The following is an 11,457-nucleotide window of genomic DNA, read 5'->3' on the forward strand; positions in this document are numbered from 1 at the left end:
TTTTTATGTGAAAAATATGATTTTTTTTTACATTTCACGGCTCTACCTTATAATCTACTGTGAAGCTCCTGGGAGTTCAAGGTGCCCACCAGTCTCCACACAAGTAAATACATTCCATGAAAGGTCTAGTTTCCAAAATGGGGTCAGCTGTGAGGGGTTTCCACTGTTTAGGCATATCAGGTGCTCTCCAAATGCGACATGGTGTACGCTCTTGATTCAAACCATTTTTGCGTTCAAAAAGTCAAACCGTGCTCTTTCCTTTCCAAGCTCTGCCATACGCCCAAACAGTAGTTTTCCCCCACATATGGGGTATTGGCATAATCAGGAGAAATTGCACAAGTTTTGGGGTCAATTTTCTCCTGTTACCTTTGTGTAAAGAAGAATTTGAGCTTAAGTAAAATTTTTGTAAAAAAAAGTAAAACTTTATTTTTTTCCTTCTACATTGCATTAACCCCCTTCCGACATTGTTTGCAATAGTACACCGATGTCGGACACCCTCCCTTTGATGTAGGCTCCGGCAGTGAGCCCACATCTTTCTGGCACATGTCAGCTGTTTTGAACAACTCACATGTGCCCGCAACAGGCACTGGTGGAATCGTGAACCACCCGCAGCTGTTAACCCGTTAAATGCCGCTGTCAAACTCTGACAGCGGCATGTAACACGCGCTTCCGGCAAGCACACTGGAAATCCCGCCCATCGGCGCTCATGTCACATGAACCCGGGTCACCGATGGGTTGGCATGACAAGCTATGGTTGTCACTGCCAGATTGCTGCCAGATGGTCGGCGCTCATAGCAAGTCAGCAATTCTGCTACACTCAGGCGATCTGATCATCGTCTGTATGTAGCACAGGTGATCAGGTTATAGCAGCTTCTAGTCTCCCATGGAGACTATTGAAGCATGCCAAAAGTAAAAAAAAAAATATGTTTTTAAAAGAATGAAAAAAAAATTAAAAGTTCAAATTGCCTCATTCAAAATAAAACAATTAAAAAAAAAATCAAACAAACACATATTTGGTATCGCCGCGTTCAGAAATGCTCGATCTATCAATATAAATAATTAACCCGATCGCTAAATGGCGTAATAAGAGAATAAGTCAAAATACCAGAATTACTTTTTCTGGTTGCTGCAACATTGCATTAAAATGCAATAACGGGCGATCAAAAGATCGTATCTGCACCAAAATAGTATCTTTAAAAACGTCAGCTCGACAAGCAAAAAATATGCCCTCACCCAGCACGAGATCACGAAAAATTGAGACGCTATGAGTATCGGACAATGGCACAATTTTTTCTTTTTTTTAACAAAGTTTGGAATTTTTTCACCACTTAGATAAAAAGAACCTAGACTTGTTTGGTGTCTATGAACTCATAATGACCGGGAGAATCATAATGGCAGGTCAGTTTTAACATTTAGGGAACCTAGTAAAAAAGCAAAGCAAAAAACCATTGTGGAATTGCACTTTATTTGCAATTTCACCGCACTTGGAATTTTTTGACATTTTTCCCAGTACACACAGGGCCGTATTTGCCACTAGGCACCCGAGGGCACGTGCCTAGGGCAGGGACGATGCGGGGGGCGGCACCAGAGCAAGCGAGCAAGGGTTTTTTTTTTTTCCCCCACCACCCGACCGCCCCAACCCCCGCCCCCCCAGCCCCCCCCCCCCGGGACCAGCCTCCCACCCTCCGACCGCCGCCTCCCGCCCTCCTTGAAGACGATACTCACCTTGCTCTAGCGATGCCTGGTCTCAGCTTCTGTAGCGCGTCCTGAGTGAGCGGTCATGTGGTACCGCTCATTAAGGCTCATGAATATGCGCATATTCATGAGCCTTAATGAAGCGGTATCACGTGACCGCTCACGCAGGAAGAAGGAGCTGCGAGCCTGCGCCTGTGCGCCGGGAGTCGGGACAGAGAGCCGGAGGGATGTCGCCGTTGGCGCGCCCGCTTGGTGTGAGACAGCTGACAGGTGAGTATGAGGGACAGAGGACACGGGGGATTGAAGGAGGACAGTAAGCCGCCCGTGCCATGGGAGAAGGAGCGGGGAGCGGAGGGGTGTGGTGGAGTGATGAGCCATGCATGGGGGGGAGGGGGGAGTGATGAGCCATGCATGGGGGGGGGAGGAGGGGGGAGTGATGAGCCATGCATGGGGGGGGAGTGATGAGCCATGCATGGGGGGAGTGATGAGCCATGCATGGGGGGGGAGGGGGGAGTGATGAGCCATGCATGGGGGGGGGAGTGATGAGCCATGCATGGGGGGGGAGGGGGGAGTGATGAGCCATGCATGGGGGGGAGGGGGGAGTGATGAGCCATGCATAGGGGGAATATGAGTCGCGCATACAAGAGGTGGGGGGGGTTATGAGCCATGCATACAGCCAGGGGGGCGGCGGATATGAGCCATGCATACAGGGGGGGGAATTATGAGCCATGCATACAGGAGGTGGGGGGGAATTATGAGCCATGCATAGGGGGATATGAGCCATGCATACAGGGGGGCGGATATGAGCCATGCATACAGGGGGGGGAATTATGAGCCATGCATAGGGGGATATGAGCCATGCATACAGGGGGGTGGATATGAGCCATTCATACAGGGGGGGGGAATTATGAGCCATGCATAGGGGGATATGAGGCATGCATACGGGGGGGTGGATATCAGCCATGCATACAGGGGGGAATTATGAGCCATGCATACAGGAGGTGGGGGGGAATTATGAGCCATGCATATGGGGATATGAGCCATGCATACGGGGGGGGGAATTATGAGCCATGCATACGCGGGGGGGATATGAGCCATGCATATGGGATGGGAGGAAGGTGAGCCATGCATACAAGATGGGAGGGCGGCATTATACACTATTGAGCATCATATGGGGTCATTATACAGTATGGAGCATCATGTGGGGTCATTATACAGTATGGAGCATCATGTGTGGCCAATATACAGTATGGAGCATCATGTGCGGTCATTATACAGTATGGAGCATCATGTGTGGCCATTATACAGTATGGAGCATCATGTGCGGTCATTATACAGTATGGAGCATCATGTGTGGCCAATATATAGTATGGAGCATCATGTGCGGTCATTATACAGTATGGAGCATCATGTGCGGTCATTATACAGTATGGAGCATCATGTGAGGTCATTATACAGTATGGAGCATCATGTGCGGTCATTATACAGTATGGAGCATCATGTGCGGTCATTATACAGTATGGAGCATCATGTGGGGTCATTATACAGTATGGAGCATCATGTGCGGTCATTATACAGTGTATGGAGCATCATGTGCGGTCATTATACAGTATGGAGCATCATGTGCGGTCATTATACAGTATGGAGCATCATGTGCGGTCATTATACAGTATGGAGCATCATGTGTGGCCATATTTTTTTGGTTATAATTATTGTATATGAAACAGTTGTGATCAGCAGTGCTAAATGGGTGTGGTTGGGACTTGGATATGGGTGTGACTAGTTGTGAAATGGGTGTGGTCAGAGGCGTGGCCTAAAATTTGCCGCGGCGCAACCTTTATACCTCTTTCCCTTCAAGAGTTGGGAGGTATGGTACCGCATTTGCCAGATCACAGCAAGTGCCACAAATCCCATAGGGAATGAATGAAGCCAAGCGCAGTGTTGCCGTAAGTGATCCGTTGTAAGTGATCCGTTACGTGGCAGATGCAAAAAAACTGCCCAATCTGCTGCAAAAGGCTATTTTCACAACAGCGATTCTTGCCAAAGTCACTGCCGATAGTGTCATACTCACCAATGGGGGGGGCAGCGCTAAAAGTGCCTAGGGCAGCAGAAACTCTAAATACGGCCCTGAGTACACAATATGGTAAAACCAATGGTGCCATTCAAAAGTGCAACTCATCCCCCCCCAAAAAAAAAGCCCTCACATGGCCATTTTGACAAAAAAAAAAGATATGGCTCTGGGAAGAAGGGGAGCAAAAAAATGAAAATGCAAAACCAAAAATACCTCTGGTCGTTAATGGGTTAATACTTGTGAAGTACCTGAAGGCTTAATAAAGTTCTTGAATGTTGTTTTGAGTACCTTGAGGGGTGCAGTTTTTAGAATGGTGTCACTTTTAGGTATTTTCTGTTATTTAGACCCCCCCAAACTCACTTCAAGTTTGATGTGATCGCTAAAATTGTGGCTTTGTAAATTTTGTTTAAAACGCTTTACAGACATGTGCTGTATATATACTGCGCCACTGGACCTGCGTTCCTGCAAACAATGCCATGATCGCGCAGGCTCACGCTGAGTGCCGCCGCAATCAAATGCGGGTGTCAGCTATATATGAGAGCTGTTTTTCAAAGACGGTAGGTCAGCCTGTAAAGCGCTGTGCATGTTCCAGCCAATAAACATGTCAGGAGAGACCACGGCCCATGCAGCCCTTCTCAGTAGCAGGTTTTCTCCAAGTTTTCCAATTGTTATTGCGAGAACATCTTTAAGAAAATATTCATCTGTCTTCATGTGCAAGATCTCCACCCCAGGCAGGAAACCCTTTGAATAAGCCTGGTGTTGCTCCCCACTCCGACAATGTCTCAGAACACAAAGTGCTGCCTGCTGATCTAGCTGCTGAAACTTCTCATTTCACAGTTGGTCTCCAAAATTCACCTCCACCATCACCGCCTTCCTGAAGGAGACCCACAAGACCCTCTGCAGTCTTTCTTCTTTGTAACTTGGTGGCTTTATTTCACCCTTCCTTTTTTGCTTGCTGATGGAGCCATGTCTCTGCCTGTTTTGCATCTTTGTTGAACTTTTCTAGCGCTTTCTTACAATTTATGAACTAGTATAAGGGTTTTCTTTCTGAGTTTCACTAAAAGCTCCTTGTCATCTGCTAGTAACCGGCAACTGAAGTGGAAAAGATCAGACTGCTGCTATGAGGAGAGCTTGGAGAGCAGGAAACCTGACAGCCCAGCTGTACTTCTCCAGGATGAATGACACCCTGCAGCAATGCCCACCATGGGTGCTGGGTGTTTAACCCCTGTGACGCTCATATCAATAGTGACAGTGACATCACTGGGCATTGCAGAGGAAGGGTTTCCACTGTTTAAGCACATGAAGGGCTCTCCAAACTCGACATGATATCCCCTGATTATTCCAGCAAATCGCGCTCCTTCCCTTCCGAGCTCTGCTGTGCACCAAAACAGTAGCTTTCCCAAACATATGTGGTATTGGCGTACTCTGGAGAAATTGCACAGAAAAATTTATGGTACATTTTTTCCTGTTACCCTTGAGAAAATAAAAAAAAAATTGGTGTCTAAAGTAAAATTTTTGTGAAAAAAAGTAAAATGTTCATTTTTTCCTTCCACATTAATTTCTGTGAAGCACCTGAAGGGTTAATAAACTTCTTGAATGTGATTTTGAATACCTTGAGGGAGTTTTTAGAATGGTGTCACTATTGGTTATTTTTTGTCATATAGACCCCTCAAAATCACTTCAAATGTGAAGTGGTCCCTAAATATTATGGCTTTGTAAATTTTGTTGGAAAAATAAGAAATCACTGTTCAACTTTTAACCCTTATAACTTCCTAACAAAAAAAATATTAGGTTTCAAAAATTGTGCTGATGTAAAGTAGACATGTTGGAAATGCTATTTATTAATTATTTTGCGTGACATAACTCATTTAAGGGCATAAAAATTTTAAGTTTTAAAATTTTTGCGAAATTCCTGACATTTTCACAAATAAATGGAAGTTCTATCACAGAAATTTTACCACTATCATGAAGTACAATATGTCACGAGAAAAGAATTTCAGAATCCGTGGAATCTGTTATTACCACATAAATTGACAGTGGTCAGAATTGTACAATTGGCCTGGTCATGAGATGGAAATATACTCGGGTGTGAAGGGGTTAAAAATGAACATTTTATTAATGGTAAAGTTAATTCGTCCAATTCCTTTTGAGCTCCTGAAATGAGAAGGCTTTGTAGAAAAGCGTTTGAAATTCCTAAATGTTTCACAGGATATTTTTGTTCAACCTCTTGAATTAAAGTCTACAGTTCAGTTGCATATCAGTTGTTTCATTTTAATAAAAAACTAGTGGCATATAGAGCTGATGTTACATAGTGACAAGGGACTGTGGGCACCTACCCGATCCCTCGAACTAGGGGCGCCTTCGGCTGTACCTGTCCCCCGGATTATCCCAGATGGTGGAGATGCCAGGGCCGCGTACCATGCTATGCTCCTATCTTACCCTTATCTGTTTCTTCCCCCACCCAGGGAGGTTTGAGCTGAAGTTTATAAGCAAACACTAACCAGACAGACAGGGGTAAACAGACAGTGATAAAATAAAAAAATGACAATCAAACAAATACACTCACAAAACAACAGAGTGGGAAATGGGAAGAATAGGAAGGAAGAAACCAAATGGGAGAGGATAAGGATAAACATGCAAACCAGCTCCACACAGCAATCTCCTGAAAAAACTCTTTAACTGCCTACTCCAAACACTGAAATCTCTTCTTCAACTCAAACTAGGTAGTGGTAACTATCACTGGCAAGGCCAGAAGCAAGGAGGAGGGTTCTTATACCTGCTGGGAGTAACAAACTCAGAACAGCTGATGCAACCCAAGACAGAGAACTCCAGGAGTCCAACTAAGCAGTTTAAAGGTACCTTCACACTGAACAACTTAACAACGATAACGATAGCGATCCGTGACATTGCAGCATCCTGGATAGCGATATCGTTGTGTTTGACACGCACCAGCGATCTGGATCCTGCTGTGATATCGCTGGTAGGAGCTAGAAGTCCAGAACTTTATTTGGTCATCAGATCGGCGTGTATCGTCATGTTTGACAGCAAAAGCAACGATGCCAGCAATGTTTTACAATGGTAACCAGGGTAAATATCGGGTTACTAAGTGCAGGGCCGCGCTTAGTAACCCGATATTTACCCTGGTTACCATTGTAAAAGTAAAAAAAAAGTACATACTCACCTTCTGATGTCTGTCATGTCCCCCGGCGTCCGCGCTGCTGCTCAGAGCTTCCTGCACTGAATGTGTCAGTGCCGGCCGTAAAGCAAAGCACAGCGGTGACGTCACCGCTCTGCTTTAGGGCCGGCGCTTACACAGTGCAGGGAAGCGGATGCCGGGGGACGCGACAGACACGGGAATGTAAGTATGTAGTGTTTGGTTTTTTTTACATTTACACTGGTAACCAAGGTAAACATCGGGTTACTAAGCGCGGCCCTGCGCTTAGTAAACCAATGTTTACCCTGGTTATCCAGGGACTTCGGCATCGTTGGTCGCTGGAGAGCGGTCTGTGTGACAGCTCTCCAGCAACCACACAACGATGAAACAGCGACGCTGCAGCGATTGGCATCGTTGTCTATATCGCTGCAGCGTCGCTTAATGTGACAGTACCTTAACTCTTGTAGCACCTAATCAAAGAAAGTCAGAACTGCTAATAGGACGGTGAAGCCATTCTAACTGTTGCAGGTGTATGTGTCACCAGCCACTGTGATTGTCTGACCCCACTCTGTCGCGGTATCACTTTGACACCTGAAATCACAAAGATTCGGTCACTGTTCAAATATTTCTGGACCTAACTGTACATTATTTGTCATCTCTCATTTAATGTTTGGGAGGCTCCAGCAAAAATGGAAGACCTTCTAAACTTTTGGAAGAGCAGACAAGTCTCATGGGTGCCCTGCATCCTAATTAAGTACTCTCCTTTTTTTCTGCTCTCCTCTGTACTTCCAGAGTTACCACCACGCAGGGGGTCTGGTCTGGGGCCTATATTTATTTTGTGGTCACATCTTGGATTTTTTTTTTCATTTTATCTTGAGGTTTGTAGTCTGTTTTTGTTAAAGGGGTCTGGTTTAGGGTCTATATTTATTTAGGCAAGGTGGTCCTGTTTGGGGTCTGTATTCATTTTGGGCAATGGTGATGGGGATCATATGATCTACTTGTGGCTTTAGGTTGGAGCATAAATGGACGAAGCATATGGCTCATACATGACATCTTGGACTCTACCTGATGATGTTGACAAGTATGCTTTAATATATTCATAAAGTTTGAAAGTGACAATCCTTTGTACACTGAGGATTCCCATCTGCAGGACTGAAATGTACGAGATTGTGGCTCTGCACAAGGGGATGGAAGAGAGAGGAGGAAGCAGATTCAGTATCATGATCTAAACACAGACAGGAAACACTCTAAAACCACAAACAGAAATAAACAAGCATTAGATACAGGCACACAAGGCAGATAGCACAATACACACAGGAAGATAAGGTTCTCAGCCGCGGATCCAAGAAAATATATTTCTATATTCAGCACATTTAGAAGAGTTAAAATTATATCCTGCTCATGGAATTAGTGGGCTTTTTTTTTTTTAGCTAATTTGTATAATTGATGTCCCTGTTTAGAAAGCTCAGTGCAAGAAGAGCTCTCACGAAAGAAACTAAGTGATATCAACTATATCTCTGAGGTTTTTCTTTAGAGAAAAACTGGAGCAGGGCAATTAATGATCTGACACATATATGATGATGTATTAATTTGACCATGAAAGTTTAGATAATTTCATTCATCTTTATGAGTCAATTAACCAACAGGTCAGGAGTGGATCTGACATTGTCTATCTTGAAAATTTGTACCAATGCCTTAAAAAAAAAAAGAGGACATAAAGGGCAAGATTTATCCTCTGATATCCGGCCTTTAATGGACTTGGGCAGACAGTTCTTTGCCTACCAAGCAGTATATATTGGCAGGCAATTAATTATAGCAGTTCATAATAACTTTTTAAGGCATCTTTATCAAAGTGTATTATGAGACATTGGTAAACATGTAAATACGAGGAAATCACAGAGCTGTACTATGCACTGTTATATTACTTACTAGATGGTGGCCCGATTCTAACGTATCGGGTATTCTAGAATATGTATAGTAGTATATAGCACAGCCCACGCAGTATATAACACAGCCCACGTTGTATATTGCCCAGCCACGTAGTATATTGCACAGCCACGTAGTATATAGCACAGCCCAAATAGTATATAGCACAGAGATGTAGTATATAACACAGGCCACGCAGTATATAACACAGCCCATGCAGTATATAACACAGCCCACGTTGAAGTACATAGCACAGCCACGTAGTATATAACACAGCCACACAATATATAACACAGCCCACGTAGTATATAACACAGCCTACGTAGTATATAACACAGCCCATGTAGTATAATGCCCAGCCACGTATGTATATTGCCCAGCCACGTAGTATATTGCACAGCCACATATAATATAACACAGCCCACGTAGTATATAACACAGGCCACGCAATATATAACACAGCCCACATAGTATATAACACAGTCCACGTAGTATGTAGCAATGTGGGCACCATATCCTTGTTAAAAAAGAATTAAAATAAAAAATAGTTATATACTCACCTTCCGGCGCCCCCCGGATCCAGCCCAGGCGTTTAGCGATGCTCCTCGCGACGCTCTGGTCCAAACAATGCTTTGCGGCAATAACATGTGATGATGTAGCGGTCTTGCGAGACCGCTACGTCATCTCCGGTCATTGCCGCAATGCATTCTTGGGACCTGAGCATTGCGAGGAGCGGGAAAGGCGCTGGATGGTGAGAATATAATGATTTTTTTTATTATTATTTTTAATATTAGATCTTTTTACTATTGATGCTGCATAGGAAGCATCAACAGTAAAAAGTTGGTCACACAGGGTTAATAGCAGCCTTAACGGACTGCATTACACCGCATTATGCCGCGGTGTAACGCAGTCCGTTTAATGGACTGCTAAACCGCTATGGGGGCACTGACTGGAGGGCAGTAGGGAGGGGTGTCATGATTCTCAATGGCGAGAGAACATAGCCCAGCATATATGAGAACTAGCTCTTGGAAGATGGAAACTATACTGACCATGAACTAAACCTGCCGCACAACTAGAAGTGGCCGGGTAGCATGCCTACGTTTTTTAACCCTAGATGCCCAGCGCCAGCCGGAGAACTACCTAATCCTAGCAGAGGAAAAGACAGTCCTGGCTCACCTCTAGAGAAATTTTCCCAAAAGGCAGACAGAGGCCCCCACATATATTGGCGGTGATTTTAGACGAAATGACAAACGTAGCATGAAAATAGGTTTAGCAAAATCGAGGTCCGCTTTCTAGATAGCAGGAAGACAGAAAGGACACTTTCATGGTCAGCAGAAAACCCTATCAAAACACCATCCAGAAATTCCTTTAAGACTCTAGCATTAACTCATAACACCAGAGTGGCAATTTCCGATCACTAGAGCTTTCCAGACACAGTAACGAAACAGCAGCTGTGAACAGGAACAAAATGCAAAAACACACAAGGACAAAAGTCCAACTTAGCTGGGAGTAGTCTAGTAGCAGGAACAAGCACAGAAGGCTTCTGATTACATTGTTGACCGGCAAGAAACTGACAGAGGAGCAAGGTTATATAGCGACTCCCACATCCTGATAGGAGCAGGTGAACAGAGGGGATGATGCACACAAGTTCAATTCCACAAGTGGCCACCGGGGGAGCCCAGAATCCAATTTCACAACAGTACCCCCCCCTCAAGGAGGGGGCACCGAACCCTCACCAGAACCACCAGGGCGATCAGGATGAGCCCTATGAAAGGCACGGACAAGATCGGAGGCATGAACATCAGAGGCAGTGACCCAAGAATTATCCTCCTGACCGTATCCCTTCCATTTGACCAGATACTGGAGTCTCCGTCTGGAAACACGAGAGTCTAAGATCTTTTCCACAACGTACTCCAACTCACCCTCAACCAAAACCGGAGCAGGAGGCTCAACGGAAGGCACAACCGGTACCTCATACCTGCGCAACAATGACCGATGAAAAACATTATGAATCGAAAAGGATGCAGGGAGGTCCAAACGGAAGGACACAGGGTTAAGAATCTCCAATATCTTGTACGGGCCGATGAACCGAGGCTTAAACTTAGGAGAAGAAACCCTCATAGGGACAAAACGAGAAGACAACCACACCAAGTCCCCAACACAAAGCCGAGGACCAACACGATGACGGCGGTTGGCAAAAAGCTGAGTCTTCTCCTGGGACAACTTCAAATTGTCCACCACCTGCCCCCAAATCTGATGCAACCTCTCCACCACAGCATCCACTCCAGGACAATCCGAAGATTCCACTTGACCGGAGGAAAATCGAGGATGAAACCCCAAATTACAGAAAAACGGGGACACCAAGGTGGCAGAGCTGGCCCGATTATTGAGGGCGAACTCCGCCAAAGGCAAAAAAGCAACCCAATCATCCTGATCCGCAGACACAAAACACCTCAAATATGTCTCCAAGGTCTGATTCGTCCGCTCGGTCTGGCCATTAGTCTGAGGATGGAAAGCAGACGAAAAAGACAAATCTATGCCCATCCTAGCACAGAATGCCCGCCAAAATCTAGACACGAATTGGGTCCCTCTGTCAGAAACGATATTCTCA

At 45.1% G+C, this 11,457-nt stretch overlaps 1 pseudogene; it reads right to left on the minus strand.

Moving 5' to 3' along the window:
* Positions 1–4,294: 4,294 nt before the first annotated feature.
* LOC143783310 (elongation factor Ts, mitochondrial pseudogene) lies at positions 4,295–4,971 on the minus strand (annotated as a pseudogene).
* Positions 4,972–11,457: the final 6,486 nt, after the last annotated feature.

The sequence above is a fragment of the Ranitomeya variabilis genome, chromosome 6 (assembly GCF_051348905.1).
Source record: "Ranitomeya variabilis isolate aRanVar5 chromosome 6, aRanVar5.hap1, whole genome shotgun sequence".
NCBI lineage: Eukaryota > Metazoa > Chordata > Amphibia > Anura > Dendrobatidae > Ranitomeya > Ranitomeya variabilis.